Raw genomic sequence first — 22249 nt, forward strand, 5'->3', positions numbered from 1 at the left:
TATTAGCACAACAAAGTAAACAAAACACATCATTAAGTCCACCATGTGACCGTTCACACATTGCACAATTAAAGACTAAATAAGGTTAGTATTTTGCAAGTGAAATAAAAGTTCCCATTAAAATGCGCAAGTCGTTCACTAAGAAGTTTTTTTTTGTTTGTCAGCAAATGCTTTTAGTTGAACATCGACGCACATTACGTACATACATACATACATGTGTGTTGACTGTGCTGCTGTGCGGCGGCGTTGCACGCAAAAGTAGTGGATATTCCACCCATGTCGCAAGCAATGAGCTACACCTAATTAATGCCCATTTGAAATAGGCCAATAATTCACACCAAAGATGTCGACGTTCTCAGGCAAAGTGCTCAAACTGACCAAAGGACACAACGTCTGTGGAAATAACATTTCGAAGTTATATTTAGGCAAGCGACACACACGCACATGCGGCACACTCACGCCACTCACGGCTCATTTACTGTGCGCGCTCATTGCATATTTGTGCGTGAAATGACAACTTTAGTTGGAGTAGACTAGGGCCACGCACTACTCGCACTACTACGCAGCTTCCGGCCAGCTCCTCGAGAATGTAAATGCCATCAGACATGCGACGTTGCGACGATACGAGGTGGTCGACACTTCATTGAAAGGACATTCAGCGCCGCCTAATCGACACAGACACATCATTATCGATGAATTGTGTGGGCGCGTCATGGACGAGGCGTATGTATGTAGTCGAAGGAGGATATGTGTGCTTGGGGGAATGGAGCCAGCCGTAAAGGTGTTTGCCAACTGATAAGCATTTCATGTCACATGGCGCTGTTTGCACTTAAGCCGCTTTCATCTGCTTAATTGCTTTTCGATATATTCATTCATTTATTTCTTCGACACTTTTTGCAATTCGTGGCATTAGCTCCTCTAAGAGTGTTTATGTAAACGTGTTTGATGTTTGTCCTTAAAGAATAAGGGATTTATTGTTTTTTTGGGGGGTTTTACTTTTATTTGTATTTTTCTTGAGTTAACTCGAGTTGGGGTCTTTATTTGGCAGGAAGTTTGCGCTCAATATCCGGTCGCCGGTTCAACAGTTTCGCTTGAATGCTGCTTTTGCTGAGCGACGTTCATTTCTTTGTCGCTTAATGAGACATTGTGCATTAGTGTTTTGTTTTTAGTAATGACGCTTTGACAGACAATTAAATACTCTTTTGGCATAGGGATGTGTCCTTCTACGTAAATTAAATGCTTCAATTTGGCACATGAAACTTTCCAAGAATAACTAATTTGTATTTTTTTCCTTTCTAGTTGTTGTTGTTTCCAACAGGGTGAGTGTATGATGTATTTTGGAACGAATTTCCATCATCCCGTTCTCGAACGAAAAATTACATTAAAGTTGGCACAACGCCGAAACTGGTTTGTCTCCAAACCAACTTTGACCAGGGATAACGGAAAGTCGTTTAAAAACACCACAATTTGTATTTTGCCGTAACGAATACCGATCGATTTGAAATCGGTGGCAATATTCCAAGCTTTAATGGTTTAAAAGGAAATAAATTTAGTCGAGTAAGCTAAATAAATCAAAAGCTTCACCACAACTAATTTCCAGAAGCAACTCGGAATACTGCATTCACTGAACATTTCTGACATATCGGACAAACTTCGTTTCCATGACAGTGTTGGGTCTACATAACCGGAACGATCCAGATTTATGTGTGGGAAAGGACTACAACTCATTAGACGAATTTCAGGGCCATAATTTGTTTTAAAATCGATTAAGTAAGGAGAGGTCTACAGAAGCAAGTGCTAGCAGAAAAGTAAAGTATGATCATCAATTCAAAGTAGAACCGAACTGTAGCTTATGTAGGTCTGTCTCATTCGATTACAGATATCTCGAAACCTGTGAGTTGTCAGCGATGTAGCAGTTAACTATGCATCTTTTGAAATGGAAAACTAGGTACATTCTCAATTTGGCTCCGTATAGGGAAGATACGGACATTCCTTTGGCTTTCGGTGAGTGAGAAATATATGTATGTAGGAAACAGAGATTTCATAACTTTATTACTTTTTAACCGACTTCACAAACAGGGGAAGGTTATCAATTAAAGTGTGTTACCGCATAACTCTGGACCATGTTAACCGATTTGTATTGCCTCACAGGTGGTCCCATACTAATTTGGTTTAAATCCGATCATTGAGGAAATTAACCATGATCTTTTAAATTTTTCTTTGAGAATTGAAGTTGGTTGAGTTTTTTGCTTAAAAATTTCTTGTACATACATACATATAGTGATAGAACTTTTTAGAAAAGTATCGATATCTGTACTCATTTATAATACTCTAAAAAAGAATCGATGCCAGTACTCATATTTGCAAAAAAGTATCGATAATACTCGTACTTCCAAGTATTTTTAGGGCAAACGCGAAAAGTTAACAAAAATCAAACTGCTTTGTTTACATATACATATGACCTCTTTTTTTTTGTAAATTGAATAGACATTGGCTTTTAATAGTTGAAGTCTGATCTAACAAGCATTTCTAACGGAGTTTTTGAAAAGAACTTGCAATAAGGTTAAAACGTTAAAATAAATGCTTTTGGCAAAAGGCTTATTTGAAGCTTTTAAAAGCAACTAAAGCCATTGTCTAAAGAAAAGTTAAGCTCCCTTTCACAAAAATTTTCTTCGAAAGCGCGCTGGATTTCGAATTTAAAACCAAGGTAGAATTCATTGGAAAACGAAGGCTCCGTTATTATGGAGAATTGCCAAGTTATCGAGCCGAAGACCACCCTCCTAACCCATTCCTTACACCGGCACAAAAAAAATTGTTGTGTGCTTTTAACCAGACCCACTTGCCGCCACATATTTCGACCCACTCAATCCAAATCTGAGGTCCGTTTGACTCGTTTTTGTCATTTTATTTTCACAATTTTCGCAATTAACTCCAAATTTAGGAGGTGTACGAGTCAAATGGACCTCAATACATGTCAATATGTGGGTCTGGTTAAAAGCAGACACCACTTTTTTGTGTGGGCCAGTGTTATCGAAAGTATGGCAAGAGATTCGCTTTCCAATTATTTAAGATGTTTTAACCGAGCCAAATGTCCACATGACTGGTACCTCTTCTTCTATGTTGTATATAAATTTCCAAGCGATTACCAGTAGCTCTCCAGAAAAAAGTATATATTAATTCTTCGGTTTTTTGAGTTATGACAGTTTTGAAGTATATAAACGTTATGCCTATGGGGTAATTTTTAAACATTTTTCAATGTTATTGAAAAAAAATAAAAATTTTACCTAAACAAGTTTTTAAAACGTAGATAGGATCGAGTCCTCGATACTACTCAGTACTCATGAAAAGTATCGATCTTCTGTACTCGGTACTCGTATCGTTCTATCACTACATACATATGTATGTAGAAACTGAAGAATGTCGAAAATAAAGAGGTCCGCATTTTATTATTTTGATATAGGTTGTAAATCTTAATCGCCGGGCCTTAAGTTTTGCATATATTTCCCAAAAATTTGTGGAAAAGAAGGTTTTAACTTGATGGTTACACGAGGAAGTTTTCAGAAAAATTATATAATTTTTCTTATTTTTATTAACAGCCTAGGCAAGAGAGCCTTTGTATTCGTTCTTCGCTCCGTTCAATTTAAGTAGGCAAATTAAAAGACAAAACTTGAGGGTGTAACTTTTGCGTAATATGAAAAAGAAAAAAAAATTTGAAAATTTTCTAACTTTATAGGAAATTTAGTGAGATTTTTAAATCTACTTGGAAAATTTATTGTTTCTGAAAAAAGTAAAGATGTTTATGATTGCGATCATGAAAATTAGGATTACAATTAAAGTATTCGTACGAATTCGTATATGTGTTTGGAGTTATTATACAAGTAATGTTCTACACAGACTTGTGGTCGCAGAACTTTCAATAAAGTTTAATTTTGATTAACAGTTTTACTACGACTTTAACGAGAGAAAAGAAAACGCTATTATAAAGTGCGGTTTTGCCTACGAAACATTGTACTCGCATTAACCTCCGCTTCAATTTGTTCAATTCCATGCTCGTGTATTTTTCTAATTTTTAACTTGACTTGTTTTCATTGCTGTCCAAATGGTTGAATAGTTTCTGTGTGGCATTTAAGTTTTTTGTCCAATTTCGTCTTCCACTGACGAGTGATTGATCATCACCGTGCTGCGTTGGAGCCATGCGTACTTCTATGTATGTATGTATGCAGCACATAATCCTTCACAAGGTCATCGAACAAATGACGGACAACATGACATTATCTGCAAAACCAATGCTCACCAAACGTTTCCTCGATGCCATATTAAGCGTGTCAGTTTTTTGGACATTCGTTTGTGGATTACGCTCCGTTTTTTTTTTTTTTTATTAAATAACAGCAGTAATGTGAAATTGACTCTAATCGGCAGCTTTGATGGACGAAAGTGACAGGAATTCTTTTAATCTTTCCTAAACTTTCGGCCAGTGACTGCATTGAATTCACCCCTGCCGTTGAACTTCGGCGAACCTTAATCGGCCGACAAGTGTAAGCCCAAAGTTTTAATAAAAAAGCCTTGTTGATTTTAGGACTTCACAAAAATTCCCACAACGCTGGAGGCGATATCAACAAACGTGTTCTGTATGTCAGATATATCACAAATATGTACATACATACATACATACATACATAGCCATACAAAGGCCTAACCGTGCTGGGTGTGCTGGCTGCTAAAGTTCCGTCCGAGTGGTTGGCATCGCAAAGAAAAACGCTTTGTTATTCGGCAACTTGAAATGAATTGGCGGACTAAAAGTCAATTGCGGTTATATTTATCAACAAAGTGAGTGCTTGCCTAGTCCTTGTTGTGTTGTTGTTGCTGTTATATCCCTTTCGAGTGCTTCGGTTGGCGTTGTTCGTATTGAACAAAAAAAAACCAGCTATGGCGGAGGAAATCATTAAGTGTATCGAATACCGTTATGTGGCCAAACACTTCGATACGCCTGCTGAGCATTGTTGGCTATGGCTGTTGGATGAATCTTTGTTGTTTTTGTTTTTTTACTCCTGTGTTTTTTTTTTCCAGCGCAAAGTGTGCAAAATGTTTGGCAATAAAAATACACATTTTAGCTGGTGGCGCACATGTGTGTGTATGTTGGGTGGGGGAGGGAGGTGGGTGGGTGGTTGGTTGAGTACGTACGCCTTAACTCCCGCAAAGGCTTCGGTCTGCTGTCTATGCGTTCGCAATAAAAGACATATGGTTTCCTGCATAGCAGCGCGTATTCCCGTGCATACTTATCACCAATATAGGCTTGCTTTCCCGGCGCACAGTGGAAGAGCCCCATATAAAATATGGCATAAATTTGTAATTGTGCTCCGATTTTGCGGTTATTTATTTTCTACACTACACTAGGCCAGATATCGTAAATGTTATTCGATTTTAATAAAATTCGATTTCTATCTTGGTTTTTACCAGAAAAATTTAAATCTGAAAGATGGTCAAAATCAACCTTCTGCCACGCCCACCATCTATACGAAAACCAATTTTTCTTAAAACCGGATAAAATCTGATAATACGCCTTCTAAGGTAGCGGGCGCGGAAGTTCATCAATCCAAATACTTTCGAGAAAAAAGTACCAGATATCAAATTCCAATAAAATCGGATCAAAATTACTACTTTTAACGACTACTTGTATAGGAATCCACAATTGTGAAGCGTACAGTCTGTAGACTGGCAGGCGGATGCAGCTAAAATTTGCTCTCTTAATAATTTGGAGTATATGTACATATAAAGTGGTTTGTTACCAATTATTTTTACGGTGTACCTACCTCGCCGCAAGAAACTCATTGAAAAGTCCATGAAATCAAATAAATGTTCGCAACTCTGAAAGGAATGGAAAACGTGACGAAAAAATGTTATGTAGCAACCCTTGTGAAATATTGAACTTGGCGTTGAAAATAGTAGTAAGCCCAACAACTAGTGATCATCCAACTACCGTTATTAACTCCGTGAAATTCACATTCGAATTTTTAAAAATACATACCATTCGTACAACACCGACATCCTGCGTCCTTCGAACCCTACTTAGTTGTACATTTCGAGTCATCTCGAATCTTTCGGCCTTCCTGCCACTCACAGTCCACTGTACGGCGTTGCCGGAGCTGATGCTGCAGCTTGTGGAACATCAAGTGCGTGCGTGTGAGTGCGAGTTTATTTGCTAATCCTTGCCGATTGCCTCCTCCTCTTGCGACTGGCGTTTCTTCGTGCGCTCATCGGTAAGTAACTTAACTACTCATTTCGCGTACGTAAACACATGTGTCCTTACATATGCACATACATACATACATACATACATACATACATACATACATACAATGTATGCTTGCTCGCCCATACTTTCAACTTATTCGCTCGTTTATTGAACTTCCACAGGTCGACTAAATTTTGCAGCTACTCTCGTTGGAATATTATTTTTGTTGCTATCCTAACATTTGTAGGTGGAGATAAGCATGATTGCACAGGTTAATCGACATTTGTGCGTCTATATGTACATATGTATGTGACCCCATTACGATATTTGTTAAATTGCCTCCCATTGCGTAGCTGCCGCCTGCGATTCAGGTGAATTATTCCCCCCCCCTAAATTCAAACTAATCTAGTGATTGTGAACTCCACTTGAACACTGTTTTGCAAAGCGATTATCATTTCTATAAGTAATTTCCGCAGCACCTTCAGGCATTCCGTTCGCGAAGTTAGAGCAGAGCATTAGATAATAGGAGCTCAGTAGCAGCTCTGGAAATGTCTACTTTGATACGGAAGTCACTTATAAACAAATTTGTCGTTGTATAGTTTTTATACCCATTTTGGTTGACAAAAAAAAATTAGGTGTGCTTGGAACATTGGTGTGAGCTCATAACGGACGTGGCTAAAACAGAAGTGGTTTCAGATTAAATACATGTAAAAATAAGCAAAACTCTGCGAATCCTGTAAGGTGTTACTTTCTTAAACATTCTCTAAAAAAAGTCAAATTACCGACCATTACAACCAATTAATTTTTAATCAGAAGCAAATCCGTTGTTGGTTTAATTTTGTATACAATATTTTACAAGTACACAATACGTAATTTCATTTTTTATTTAATTTTTCAGATTTGCTCCAACAAGCTCTTTATCCATTCGTCCTGAAATATACTAGCGAGAAATGCGATTGCTTTATAAACAAGTAATTTTTAGCAAAAAACAAACCGACTTAAAAAAAAATATATATATATATCTATATATTTCATGATTCAATGATCGGTTCTAAACCAAATTAGTATGGGACCACCTCTGAGACACTACCTTTCCGATGCAAAAAGAATGATCGAAATCGGTTGACGCGGTTATGCGGTAACATACATAAAAAAAAAAATATTCCGACGAACTGATAACCTCCTCCTTGTTTGGAAGTCGGTTAAAAAGTGAACCATTTTGAAATATAAGTGGTTTTACTCGCTAGAAAAAACACTGTGCGACACTAAAAAATACCTGGCAAGTTATGTATATTTTCTGGTAGGTCTTTTCGAGTAAAACAAGAATCAAAATATGAAATTTGTCAAACACCCCCAAAATCTTGATTTACCCTTAAAACCCCGGATTTTCGCACTTCTGCGCACTTATAAGCCTGTAACTTAGTTCATTATCAACCGAGTTCCGGTTTATTGCCAGCTTTAAAAAGAAGAAACTTGGGCCATTCGAACGACGTATCTGTGCGTATTTACCCAGCAAACAGACTTTTTTTAATACTTTTTTTCGTCTTTTTTAAATTTTGTTGAGGTTTTTTGGCACTATTTTATAAGAAGACCATACTAGTCCTAAATTGATTGTAAAACCAAATTTAATAACGAAAAAATAGTGTTTTTTTTAAAAATCGGATTAAAGTTTACTGAGCTATTAAACTTTTTATGAAGAGACATTTTTTTCAATACAACTCAAAAATTTTTGCTAGACAGTTAATTTTTTTTTTTAATTTGACGTTTTCTATGATCGCAAAGTATGGCATCCCGAGATCCGCATTAAATAGGCTGGAAAACGTTTTAAATGTCCCATTGGTTAAAGCTAAAAATGTTGTCCTACCACAACTGTATTTAAAGCTACAAAGGATATATGAAACTATAGGGGTATTCTCACAGTCTTGCAAAGCCCTTGCACGGTGCACGGTTTGCAAAGCTGTCCCATAGAAAAACCGGATTTACATACATATTTCGTGCAATCCATGCACCGTGCAAGGGCTTCGCAAGACTAAGAGAACACCGCTACATCGATTCGTTTTGGCTGTTACAAACAGCCGTTATGTGAACAAAGTTATAATACCCTTGTGCACAGGTGCGCTTGGTTATACAAATTATTTCAGAATATTCTACAACGAGAAACTGATGATGCTGAATTAAGCAAAAATAGCCAAGAAAATATTTTTATAATATTTTTGCAAAAATTATGTTTTCATAAAAAGTTTAATAACTCAGTAAACTTTCATCTGATTTTTGAAAATAAACACCAGTTTTTTTCGTTATTAAATTTGGTTTTTCAATCAATTTAGGACTAGTATGGTCTTCTTATAAAACCGTAACTGCGTAAAAACCTCACCAAAATTGGAAAAAAGGCGAAATAGTAGAAAAAAGAGTTTGTTGGGTAAATACACACAGATCTCTTAAGGTATCTTTATTCACATATATATCGTTCGATAGGCCCAGATTTCTTCTTTTTAAACCTTGCAATAAACCGAAACTCGGTTCATAATGAACTAAGTTACAGGCTTATACGCGTGCAAAAGTACGAAGAACCGGTTATTCAACGGTAAATCAAAATTTTGGGGGTGTTTGGCAAATTTCATACATTTTTCGATTCTTGTTTTACTCGAAAAGACCTACCAGAAAATATACAGCTATTTCTACTTTATGCTTTCTTTTACCGCTGTGTAGTTTATTCAGCCTCACAAAGGCGGTTTGGCATTTTGTTGATACGCGGTTTTGTACTTTAAACGACGATATGATTTTATAGATATTTGTGTATGCGCATATGAACATACACATGTACATGGAACGTCAGAATCATTCCTTAAAACAATGCCACACACTTGGCAGCTGGTTGGGTAGAATGCTTTCTCCATCCACTCAGTACTTTTCACTACAAAGGTTCACGCAGACAAATCTCATTATTCACATTAAAATATCAAAAGTGCAAAAATTATGAGACAATTGCCTCGGTTGCCACTGTTGCTTCTTTGCCAAGCCAAAAACACGGTGATATCCCTCGGGAAATAACTAATGCAGAGCAACTCCAACCCCGAAAATAATAACCGAAATGTCGATGAAAGGAAGGAGAGTTCTTTTTTTTTTTTTTAATAAATTCGCACGGCAAATGAACCACTGACACCAACCGAACACCCCAAGGTGGCGGCAATTGCCAAGAAGCAGCAGGAAGTGCTGTGGCAGAACCCGAGGCGACATAAATTATGACAAAGAAATGACAGGGGGGCGTGCGGTGGGCGTTGGACAGATTTGTAAAAAAGTGATGAGCAATGCAAAGGCAAAAGCGGAGCGGGGGGAAGGAACTATTACAAAGCTTATAATAAGCAAATTACGGATGGCTTGGAGTTGGGTAGATGCTTATTGTCCGAATGGCCAAGCAATTGGTGGGGGGAGTTGCAAAGACTATGTGTGGAATAACAAGCCACGAGTGCCCAGGGAAATTTATAGCGCATTCTAAAATGGAAAAAATATTCAATAAATTGTTCTTATTACGGCACTGAACCGATAAAAATGAAATTTTGTATCTGAAAGCAGGCCACTCACTTGTGAACTGGTACACAAGTGGGAGGCTGGCGATGAAAAGGGGAAACGAGAGAAAAAAGAGCATATCATTGTGTTGAAGGGTCAGCACAATATGTGCAGAGGTTAAAAATTGTATATTTTATTGTAAAAGAATTGAATTGAAAGTCGCGTACAAAAATGTGGAATTTCAACTGCTACAACAGCAACAGCAACAACAACAACAACAACGTCGAAAAAATGGCAAATGAAACCATAACTTTGAGGTCTGTCTGACCGCGAGTATAGTAGAATTAAGGAGTTCAGAATGGGTCTGGGTTGCAGTGGGCACTTCAAAAGGTCGACCACGTACACATGGAAAACCGTTTGCCAAAGCACAAACATATGTATGTGTATATTTTTTGTTCATACATACCCTGCAGTGAATAGCCAAACCAGTCAGTAAAAATACCAGTTCGTTAACCAGTTTATTTCGAAGAACTGAAGCGTTCAGCGACATCCGCCTCTGAATTGCCAAAGTCAAAAATAAAACGCAATTAATTGCTTTTCATACAAATGTCGACTGCGGCGTCGCATGAAGGCTACCGGTTCTGGTTCTAAGATGGCAGGTTCGAGTCCGCTTGGAGGTGGTTAAGATTTTTCAAATTAAACCAATGTAAGTCAATATAAATTATTTCAATTTAAATATAAGTAACAAATCTCAAAATCTAATTTAATTGCAGAAAAAACAAACATGTAGAGAGAAATACTTTCGCCATAAAAAGAGTTTCAAATCAGGCGCAGGGAAAATTTTTTAAAATTATTTTTTAATTTATTAAGGTTTTTATTGTAATTTTTAAATTTTATATATATATAAAATTAAAATAAAAAAAATTAAAATCCCTGCGCCAGGACTCGAACCTATTACCTCTGGAATACCACGCCAGTGCTTTGCTCCGTCGGTCATTGTGACTGTTGGAGCGCCGCGAGCAAAATGGCATACTTATGCTTTTCACGGGAGATGAATTGGCAGACTGTCTCATCAACTGGTATGATGCTACCAGTATTTTTACTAGTAGATGCTGATGCATCGCCTGACAATTGACATCTCGTAGGACCAGGCGCTAACATTGAAAATGTATAGAACGTGAACTAGTTGGACTGCAAACTGCAACGCAAACTGGTAGCATTCTAGTTCACAACTAGTAGCTTTCCCTACAGGGTAGCTACGTATATATGTACATATGTATGTACGCCAGCTTATATGAGAATGTAAGCGGCTTTTATGCTTTGCAAGTACTCGCACTCAACGGCTACAATAAATATTCGGTCATCTCGTAAAGTTATTTTATTTTAATCCCGAGAACCCTATGATTAATAAAAGTGATCAGCCATGAACGATTCTGTAATTTTTATTTTCTTTTATTTTTTATTTTTTTGGTTTGCCATAAAAAATACAAAATGAAATTTATTTAGAATACATTTAAAATGTTGGCATACACGTACGTGAAGGCGAGCGAAAATGCGCCAAAAGTGCTGCCAACAGCAAATTCAGAAGCAATGGAGCAGGCAGATTTCGATTACATATTTTTTTTATGTTTGGACATTTCCTTTCTGCTGGTTGTCACGATACGCTGCTTTGTGGATGCGATGTGCATATTAAGTACCGCCTGGCCATTGTGTGCGATGCGATAGTTGGCGCTGCTCCGGTCGACTCGCCACTCTCGAAAGTTATTCAGCCATTTCCGGCGCCTCGACCGCCTTGGTCACTCAAAAATCGAGCATTTTCTCATCGATATTCGTTGGCTGCACTTTTGTTAGGGCCAGCAGTGTGCGGGGCATGAGCAAGGCGAATAGTGGGGGGTGGGGGCAAGGCGAATAGTGGGGGGTGGGGGCAGGGGCGAAAAATGCCATGGGTTAGGCGGTGACCACTACTCACTACATCCCTGGGGTATCATAACATTTGAAATATGAATGTGAAATTGTTTTTCGTTATTCGTTTGCTGTTTGCTGTGGTCTGCGGTTATTTCAGTTGTAAATTTTGGTCGATTTTCTACGTTTTCTTTTGCTTGCGCTACTGCGGAAGCAGTTGTAAAATATGTATGCATATCCCTGTTTGCAGTGGGGGGGAACTAAAAAATGTTTAAATAAATACCTAGGATTTCAAAAGAGTCTTGTGAGAGTATAACGAAAAAATAGATACGTATAAAATTTAAGGGATTTTAAAATAACTAAGTATTTTTAATGCAATTTTTCTTATTTTGAAATATTTTTTTCTATTAAAGAAGAAATACAGTATTTCCCGCTGAGTTTTACTTAAAAAATTGGACAATTTTTGTTTCAGTTAACCGCAGAACAAATCAAGCGGGAAAAATTGAAGGTATACATATCTCTTTCTGATAGTACATATTTTTAAGCAATTATACGGCGAAACGTGGAAATCATTTAACAGGGTGTCAATTAAGCAGGGAATACCGCATGTACATATCGCACATTTGCTGAAATCTAAATCCACCTACCTGTTCTTCTATATTAAGGGCCGTTTTCTCAAGTATCCTGTAACTTTAAAGTTCACTTTATATTTAAAGGTTACATTAAAATTTGTGATTGTGCCTAAAGTAGAGCATTTTATTACCCGTTTTAAATTGGTTTACAACCAAGAAAGATACATACGTCATAAACCGATAATAGAAATGCTTAACTTTAGACATAGCTTTACTTTTAATCCAACCTTTAAAATATAAAGTAAGCTTTAAAGTTAAAGGTTACATCAGAAAACGGCCCTAAGTGCATTATTTTGCAACCGAGCTACAAAGAACACTCGGTAAAGTAACGAAATCCATGCAAAGCAACAACACAAACTCGGCTATTTATCCGAGTTCAGCCAGGTCGATTAATAAGTACGCGACCTGAAGCGTGATGTTGTTAAGTAAAAAAACTGCTCTATTGTGAATTACTTATTGATGGGAAAATGCTTAGGGAAATTTTGGTTTCCTTATAGATAAGTATATGTTACTGGCCAAACCCGATCTTAGGACAAACTAGCTATTCCAAGGCTATACTAGTTCTACCTAGATTCAATAAATCCATCCAACGCAGAAACAAGTTGGACGCAACAATATTGTGGATTGCGTAGCTGGAGTTGGACTGATGAGGGTTATTATTTTTTCTTAATTGCGGTCGAAGGCCGCCTACGTGAAAGCTGTTCTGGGCAAAAATACTGTCGGCCCTGATCTAGTTTAGCCTAAAAGTAAGTCATTTCCTTTGGGTTTTGTATATGAATCCCGTTAAACTAGTCACATGTTTCTTGCCAGATAACAACAGGGTTGCTTAAATAGCTTACTTAAAGGAAATTTTACTCTAATTGAGCATTCTTTTTTGCCGCTCGTTTACAAAGAAACGAAGTTGTTGTGTAAAAATTACATAGCGGTACCGGTTACCAGTAGCTGACTAGAAATATGAAATCGTTTTTACTATGTGAGTATACATTTGTAAATTCAAAACTTCAAAACCGTTTTTCGGGTTATTGATTTTTTGGATTATGACACCCTAGCAGCAAATGTGCGATATGTAGGTATATGTACATATATAGTTTTAACTAAACGAAATTGTATGTCCCGGAAAGATGTAGAACCAATAGTTAAAAATCAATGGTTTTCTGAAAATCATACCGTCGTAAAATCGTTTGCATACCTGTGCAGGAATGCTAAATTACTGTAGGCCTTCGGAAGAACAAAACTAACATGATCAATGAAAGTGAGTCCAGAGTCAAATACCACAACACCCAGGTCAACTAAAATTTTAACTGACTGAATGAAAAGCACTTGAAGTTTTTAAAATTGTCATATGAAAGCATTTATTGATGTTAAGTGATAATTTATTTCTTTGAGTCCAGCAAACGAGATTGTTCAAATCGTATTGCAAGCAAAAGGGAGTCAGATGTTCAAGTGATTTTTTTAAGATCCTAATGCTAGGTTTACATATAAGTAGATTATCCTCATTTTCGAGCTTAACTCCCTAATCTGTAATTAGAAAAAGAGATTAGCTATACAAAATTCGTCCCTTGTTAATCTGTAATTATAAAATAATCTCACATTTAACCGATAACTTTTCGGTGTCCAACCTAGTTTTATCGATTATTTTTGCGAAGAAGAGGAGATATGCCAAATGTAAAAGTAAACAAAAATGGACGCTAGCAAGGAAAAGAGGTTTGTAAAGGTATTTTTTAGTAAACTATTAAGTCAAAATATATTTAAAGCGCTTAATTAGCAGAAAAAAGTGATCACGGTGGCACAAACAAGAAACATAACTTTTCCTTGAGATGTGAGAATAACAAGCTCAACAAATTTGAAGGCTAGTAATCTGGGATTTGAGCTTTGATTGAGATAATATTATATGTGAACATACTTTAAGATCATCCGCATGAAGTATTTAGAAGCCTAATTGTAATGATATGTTACACATTATATTTTTCTAATACTTTTATTACAAGCTATGCATGTACATATATGTATCTCAGGGAGCGTCCGCTATGAAGTAGTGGTTAGCAGTGCGCGCTACCATTCCGCAGGTCCTGGGTTCAAGCTCGGTTTCCAAACAACATCAAAAATAAAAATAAAAAACAAAAAAAACGAATGGATAAGGATTGAACCAAGTTGCTTGTGTGAGCAAATCCAATTTTTGGCAGCAAATGTCAGTTACGCGGTTTTGCAGAATGACGATACGCAGTTTTGTACTTTGTACGATATATATATATATATATATTAAAAATGGTTTAGCAAAGTGCTTTCAAGAATCACCGTAGAGATGAACACTTCTCATGATAGGTAAGATCTCTATTTCACCCTGGATTAGGTAAATGTAAAGGCATTACAAAATTATGTTTTGAGAAGCCTTCTCTCAGTCCTACATTGGACATGACAATACCAACAATGAAACCGCTGGGTCGACCTTCTTCGCCTATAGATCTTGCGTAAAGTAGTTCTCTGTTCGACTTCGTCCACGTTTCGTCGAGAGAGGGTGACGTGTATTCTAATACGAGTTTTTATGTGTTGACAGGAGGGTCTTTGTCTTGTTTTTATTCTCCGCTAGACCAACCAATTTTTTAACCTGAAAAATGCTAAAATGCTGCGCTGTTGGGTGTGGTTCTGAGCTGAAGGTTTTGGTTTGGTTTATTTAAATAATGATGATTTTACCTTTTCCGGCGAAAGTTATTTCTGACCGAACAATTGATTTCTGCTGTAAGCCACCCAAATAGGTGCTGTGATTTTCTTCGATTATTTCGGTTAATTTCTATCTCGTCCAACAATATTGCAGCAGCGCACAGGGGTCGGAGAAGCCATGTTTTATGCGAAAAAAGCATATTTTAAAACTGTAAATTAACCGTAAAAATTCAGATAATATTCAGAAATGTCCAAAAAAGACTCAAAACTTTACAATAATATCTGCAGAGCAAGCTGTTTAATTCAACGAATTCGATCGTGGCACATTCTAGCAGTTATGAGTTGGTAACTTTCTTAACAAAAATTTTTTAATTAAATATTTCTATAGAAATTGGCAGCACCTTCGACAGTTGTAAACTCTTAAGGTTTTAATTTGACGTAAATTCGGGACCAGCGTGTCTAAAACCCGTATCAGTAGCATCTTAAAAAATATTTGCTTATTTACCAGTTTATTTGACAGCTGTCAACTCTCAAAGATTTAATTTGACATAAAATTCGTGATCAGCAAGCCAAACTAAAAGTAATCACAGATATTTTAAAAAAGATTTTCTTAATTTTAAAGAAATTGCCAGTTGATTTTACAGCTGTCAACTGTAAAATTATACATTTTATGGCATATTCGAATTTAGCATTACTACAATACTACGATCCCGCAGTTTTATTGCAGTCGTAGCAGCCCTCCTAATTTTTCGCGTAAAACATGGCTTCTCCGACCACTGTACAGCGGGGCGATTCCATAAGTTGTTTGATTTTTATTTGCCAAAAAAGTAATTGTTTCGTATTATCGATACAAGAAATTAAAGAATTTTCCATTCCCTCTCACCACTTTTTATGCCGTTCTGCTTCCTTTACGGATTGTTTGTTATGTGTTATGTGTTTTTGAACTGGTGAATAAATCTTTTGAAAACATTCGCATTTGATCTCTAGATTAAATAAATACTTAAAATGCACCCAAAAGCGTTAAAGTGACGCGCATGGACATCAACTGCCACATCACAAAGCCACAAATTTTTCAGCGGGGGGTGAGAAAAAGTAATTTCCATTGAATGAGCTCAATGCGAACAAAGCGCCTTCGCATAAACGAATGTGGATTTGCTATTACAAGATTGCCCTGCTCGCTAGAGCCATTTGACTATTAACTTTTTGACATATTTTAGATTTCAATAAAACATTTTGTTGATGACATAGAAAACTTGTCGCTCCAACCACCGAATTTGCCTGACATTCTCCGCGAGCGCCGTCGAGAGCTTATCGGAGATCTAATGACAACAAATTTGTTTTATACTTTGCCGAGGGTAGGGGCGAGGAAGACGGCATTCCAAAGGGTGGGCGCGCATAAGCAAACATGCCACAAAACGTACGAAAGTAATTTTTCAGAATTTCTCATCCTTTTTAACTGATTTCCGCTTTTTTTTTCATTTCTCTTCGTTCGCGTTGCGGATTCCGTTGTAGACTGGATTTTTGTCAGAAACTCCGGCGAAAAGTTATGGAATGCGTGCCGCCGTTTTATGTCCCAATATGACAAGTTAATAATGCGCCACAATGCGATGGAACCTTTGACGGCGGCAGGATCCGCACGCGACAACATTGTTTATGGCCGATGCTTTATTGGATTCTCGAATGTGTCTTCTCTTTGTTGTTGCCACTTTGCTTCTGGTTGCGTACATTGCCGCACATCAACTAGGCTGAGTGGCACGTGTTGTTAGACTTGGTGGGCGGTGGTAAGCTAGTGCTGTAATACCATAAAGCCCAGCGGGAAGCCTTTTAGCTCTGACGCTAATAAATTTACATTATTTTAGGGCAACAAAAAAGTTTTTTTTTTTTTTAATGAATTTCGGCTTTCATTGGTTTTCATTAAGGAATTTCAAACTATTTATAAAATGTTGAAAATTCATTCGACAATCGCAATAAAAGGTTTTCAGTGAAAATCGGCTGAAAACTGCACAAAAAGTTGCTCAATTTCGAAATGCTGGCAAAAAATTGTACCCTTTCGATTTCATTTCAGCAATCACCTTTCGCATCTTTTTCCCCACCCATTTTACATATGTATTGTATGTACATATGTGCACCCCAGTCCTACATACATATCCCTTGCATAAATGTATTAGCATCATTGACAGTTGATGGCAAAATTATGCCCATTTACATACCATAAATATATGATAGCATAATTTTGGTTTGGCCACCAAACGAGCGCGTTGGGTTGAATGTTTAGCCTGCACCCGCTGCCAGCAAGCCAGCAAGCCAGTCAGCTAAACTACCGCCCTCATAAAAATCCCGAAATTTGTGGTTGTAAGCTCGTATATTTTACATACTCGAAGGATTCGGCAATCAAAATGTCCTTAAAGTGGCCATAAATGGCGTGGCAAATGATAAAGTGTAATCGCTCGCACCAGACGAGGGCCGAAAAGCCCCAAAAGTGCTCAAACGAGATCGTCGATTTCGGCAGCATTTCATTTCATATTTTTTTTATTCCTTTGCTTCTGGTGTTCTTTTCATTGTATGCTGACTTCAGTTTAGCTCATCGCATATGTACATACATAGATACATATGTATCTGTGGGCGTCACCATGGAGAAATTCTTGCAAAAGGGTTACGCCAAATAAGAGCTAATTTTTTGAGGAAATTTATCGCCGCAGGTGAAATATTTACGAGTGTGTGGTGAATGGCATGAGGTTTCCGATATGAATGAGTAGATTGACGACGCTTCACAAGTTGGGCCCGACAGATTACGACAGCTGTGAATATTTTTGATCAACTAACGATATTTGTGTTAAGTAGTTTTATTCGATTGTTGTTTGAAGTACTTTTTCAAACTCACTTGAAGTTGAGGACATGCCAAAGATGTGCTAACACCAAAACTTGCTTCGAAGGTAGGATAAGATTTTTGTTTTTGAAAAAAAGTACAAATAGAGCAAATCGATGGACGTGTTTGGTGCAAACATATGTGAATACTTACATATATGCCAATAAGTTCTTATTTTTCTGCACTTAAGCGAAAACGGGTAGAGCAGGACTTTGAGGAAAAAAAAATATTACAGAAGTATTTTTGAAAGAAAAAAAGTAGCAGTTCAAACGCTGAAAATATAAATTCAAAATTGTTCTGGGCAGTAAATAGCGTCAGCATCTTATTTCCGCACATATGCGACTTAGTCACTCTATAAGTCATTCATCATGCCCGTGCTTGTGTATGGCGAAGAAGCATGGACAATGACAACATCCGATGAGGCGGCTCTTGGAGTATTCGAGAGAAAGAAGATTTACGGGCCTTTACGCGTTGGCGATGACCAGCACCGCAGACGATTGAACGACGAGCTGTATGAGCTTTACAACGACATGGACATAATGCAGCGAATTAAAATACAGCGGCTCCGTTGGGTTGGCCAAGTCGTTCGAATGGACGCCGACGCTCCAGCTCTGAAAGTATACAACTCGGAACCCGCTGTTGGTAGCAGAGGAAGAGGGAGAACCCCACTGCGATGGAAATTCCAGGTGGAGAAGGACTTGGCTTCACTTGGCATTTCCGATTGGCGTCAGTTGGCACAGAAGAGAAACGACTGGCGTACTTTGCTGTACTCGGCCAAAATCGCTTAGGCGGTTACGGCGCCAAATAATAATAAGAAGAGTAGTACATTGTAATGAACATTCAGAGAATGACAAATTACACAGAAGCTGGCCCAACGCCGAAACCGGGTTTTTACCAAGCCAAATTTTACAAGGGTGGTCGGAAAATGGTTGCACAATACAACACATTCCAACTCTGTCGGAGACAGCAGCAACCTGAAGCAGTCTCTCCTTTTGAAACAATACCTCTATCTACAGAAGGTACGTTCTTAAATAATACGTCAAAGTAATTGACAAAAGGCTGGTGTGTTTTTTTTTTGGCGGACATTTCCGTATCTTTTGATAAAGTTCTGAAACGTTTAAAAAAGACAAGAGTTCAAGTTAAATACATATATATTGGTGCTATTTCATGTACGAAGGCGTTAGCTGTGTGTGGTTTTCCGGGCATACAAAGAGATGTTTCGAGTCGTGGGGTGTCTCTCCGAATGCCGGACACTCATTTAGCACATCTGCGTCTACGCTGCTCAGGTACGAGTTTAACCTGCTGCAGTAGCCAGAGCGAAGTTGGGCTATTGTGGTCTCGTCGATGTCAGGTGGTGGTGTGCCTAGAACGGCATTCACAGATCTGGAATCTACATAACTCAAGACTGACTACCTGCGAATGCCGCTCAGGACCTGTTGATAAGCTGACGGCTCCAGAGATTCCTTTATGAACCTCTGGACTTCGTCCGTCAGTTCATATTCTTATGCGCTTAACTACATATGTCCATGTCGTTAAAAAGCTCGTACAATTCGCCATTCCATCTTCTTCGGTACGCATCGCTCACGCTAACAGGGCTATAGATTTTGCGTAGAATAGTTATCTCGAAAGCCGTCTGATTTTTATAAGACATCTTCCATGTTCCTGCACCATATCAAATGACGGGCATGATGAGAGATTTACTTTTCAGCTCTTCGCCGCCAACTCGGCTGGTATACTTTTATTGAGAAGATCGAATAAGAACAATGACAAAATTAGATTTCTTGCCCGAACAAATTTCGCTATACACTTCCTCATTTCAATAAACTATGTACTTAGTGATATGAACAGTATGCCCTTTTCGTCTGCGGCTAGAATGTCAGCATCTTCCCTTTCAGGGGGCAGCTTTGGAATTGTCACCCTTATCCATCCGCGATTGTAGCAACTCTGCAAAAGTCCAAATTTCATTTCCAAAAATCTTCCTTCCCATGGTACAGATATCTACACGTTAAATATTTTGTATCCTTATTAATTCTTGTGCGTGTACCATTAGCGAGCATTACAAAAAGGCAATTGAATAAAAGCAAATCGAGAAATATCAGTTACCAGCCAAAAATAGCAAATAGCCGATTATTACTCAAAAGTAAATTGGAATTGACACCAGCGCCTGATGCCGATAAAATCGCCAACCCGTTGACAGACCCATCGACGTTTCGACACAGTGAAAGTGAGCTTGAAAGGCGAATTTAGCGAATAGCTTTTGTGGTCTTGTAATTGATACTTCTACAAGTTCCATATCCGTACCTCAGTGCTTGTTTGTTTTGTCCCAAAATAACTGTTCATTTAACTCACTCCTTTGGCGGCGGTGGATGGGAGCAGCTGCCTACTCACTCCAGGGTAGAATGGTGATACGCCGCACTTAAGTTTTTGTAATTTTGCACTTTTAATTAATGACATCAATTTGTCTCCAGTCCAATTTAGGGTTGCCTCAAACCGAACTCGCTTCAGCCGGAAAGAAAAACATAGCCGCTTTCAAAGTCGGCAAATAAAGCTTTTTGCACAGCCATTTGTTGATGTGTTTTTTGGTGTTTTTGTCGCGGCAAAATCAGTCCACCATAAATGCCAACACGTTTCGGCTTCTAACGAGTGGCAGGGCAGGGCAGGGCAGGGCCGAGCAGGGCGGTGGCTGTTTCGGAAAAGTGATGAATGGCGTGTTAACAAGATTTTATTTATACACTTCTCGACTTGTTGTTATTGTTTGTCTGGTGTATTTCAAGCGTAAAGAATAGCCTTTGACATTGACACTTTACGCATTTTAACAGCAAATGCCTTCGTTCGTTTCGAAAAACTCCAAATAAGGATCTTGAAAAATATTTTATTTGCGCTTGGCGTAGTTGAAGAAGCCAATGAATGAAGGGGGATGGTGGCGGGTCGAAATTGATTAATTGGTTTGCGTGCGTCTAATTAAACACAAACGCGCGCCACTGTGCCGGAGCGCAGTTGACGCAAATTAAGCGTCGGCTGCTACTTGCGCGACGCTTCCTCAGTCGAAGGCAGTTACTTAAACAACAACAACACGGCGTCACGCAGGCAGATTGGCTGCATGCGCGTGTGTGTGTGTGTGTCTTGCCCTGTTGAAACTGTTCCCATACCGCTTGCCAGCGATTACACGGGGAACACTAATTTAAATTGTGCCCAAAAGTATGCAACGCAAAGCTAAAGCGGTGGTAATTCAATTATAATTGCAGTTTCTGCTTGGCGTGGCGCTTCTGTATGTGTGCGCATGCATATGATTTACACACATACACGACGTACGTACGTAGCAGTACAGTGGTGCGAATGCCACGTTCTTATAAAACTGTGCTCTAGTTGCGCGTAAGACATCGGCTTTTGCAGCGAGATATACGGTCCGACTCTCAAAGCATTTTCGCCTGTGAATGTGTGGTGCTTCGATTCCCTCTTCCAACTTTTTTTCCATGCTTCCATTTAAATCTCCTTGGTTGGCGACGAAGTGTGTAAACATTAATCAAATTTAAGTTCAAGCAAAAGAAAGTAATTTTCGAAAGTCTGTCGCTTACATTTTCAATTAAATAAGGAGTGATTTACGCTAAAATGTGCTTAAATAATTTAACTACAACTTGTAAATCAAATAAACAAAACCGCAGAACATAATTTGTGTTTTTAACAGATTTACTGGTGATTGCCACCCCTCGAGCAACCTCGAGCAACTGTCTCTCCACTTAAAAGGGAGTCGCGAGACATTGGACGAGCTGCCATTAGCTAACTTAAATGAATTGCGAAGCCAAAACAAAAAGGCGAAAAACAGAGTAAATAAAATGAAAAGTAAAATCATAGGCCATTATGCACAGAATAGGCGAGTGTCGTCGCATTACAGCCTAAGTTTGTAAAACAAAAAAATTTACAAAAAAAAAAATAGCCATTGAAAGGCGACCGCGTCGCTTTTGTCCTTACAACTTTTTGTACTTTCCGACCAGCTTGAAAAGCGCAACAAGAAAGGTCAAACGCCCAGCAGCATTAGGCAAATATATATAATAAAAAATGCTAAAAAGAATGCTTTCTTTGAGGATGAAAGAAAAGCAACAAAGGAAAAACAGCGAAAACAACACCCCCGAGCATAAATTTTTCAATCAATTAGGTTTCTTTAAAGTTTTGCAGCCAACCAACCCTCCCCCAAAACTCACTCAACCGCCAGGCACCCCCACCAGAGCGTCTTTGGTGTTGCCAAATCTTATTTGACTTTGAGCGAAACAAAAAAAAAAACACCTCACCCTTATCGATGACTCTGCGACCTGCGATGGTACAATAAAGAACTTGCTTGAACGCTTTGTGCCTCGCTTCTGGGCACTTTTACTTGTAACGTGCAACCGATACGACGGCTCGCTGATTTATGTGACTTTTAATGTGGCCAAAGTAAGCGACATTTAATTATATGTA

At 38.2% G+C, this 22249-nt stretch overlaps 1 protein-coding gene across 1 annotated transcript in view; it reads right to left on the reverse strand.

Annotated features, from left to right (window-relative positions):
- Positions 1 to 22249, reverse strand: part of LOC118734392 — a 64626-nt gene that overhangs the window by 857 nt on the left and 41520 nt on the right. The window lies entirely within an intron of this gene.

This window comes from Rhagoletis pomonella, unplaced genomic scaffold, assembly GCF_013731165.1.
Source record: "Rhagoletis pomonella isolate Grant_MI unplaced genomic scaffold, Rhpom_1.0 Rhpom_scaffold_00002, whole genome shotgun sequence".
Taxonomy (NCBI): domain Eukaryota; kingdom Metazoa; phylum Arthropoda; class Insecta; order Diptera; family Tephritidae; genus Rhagoletis; species Rhagoletis pomonella.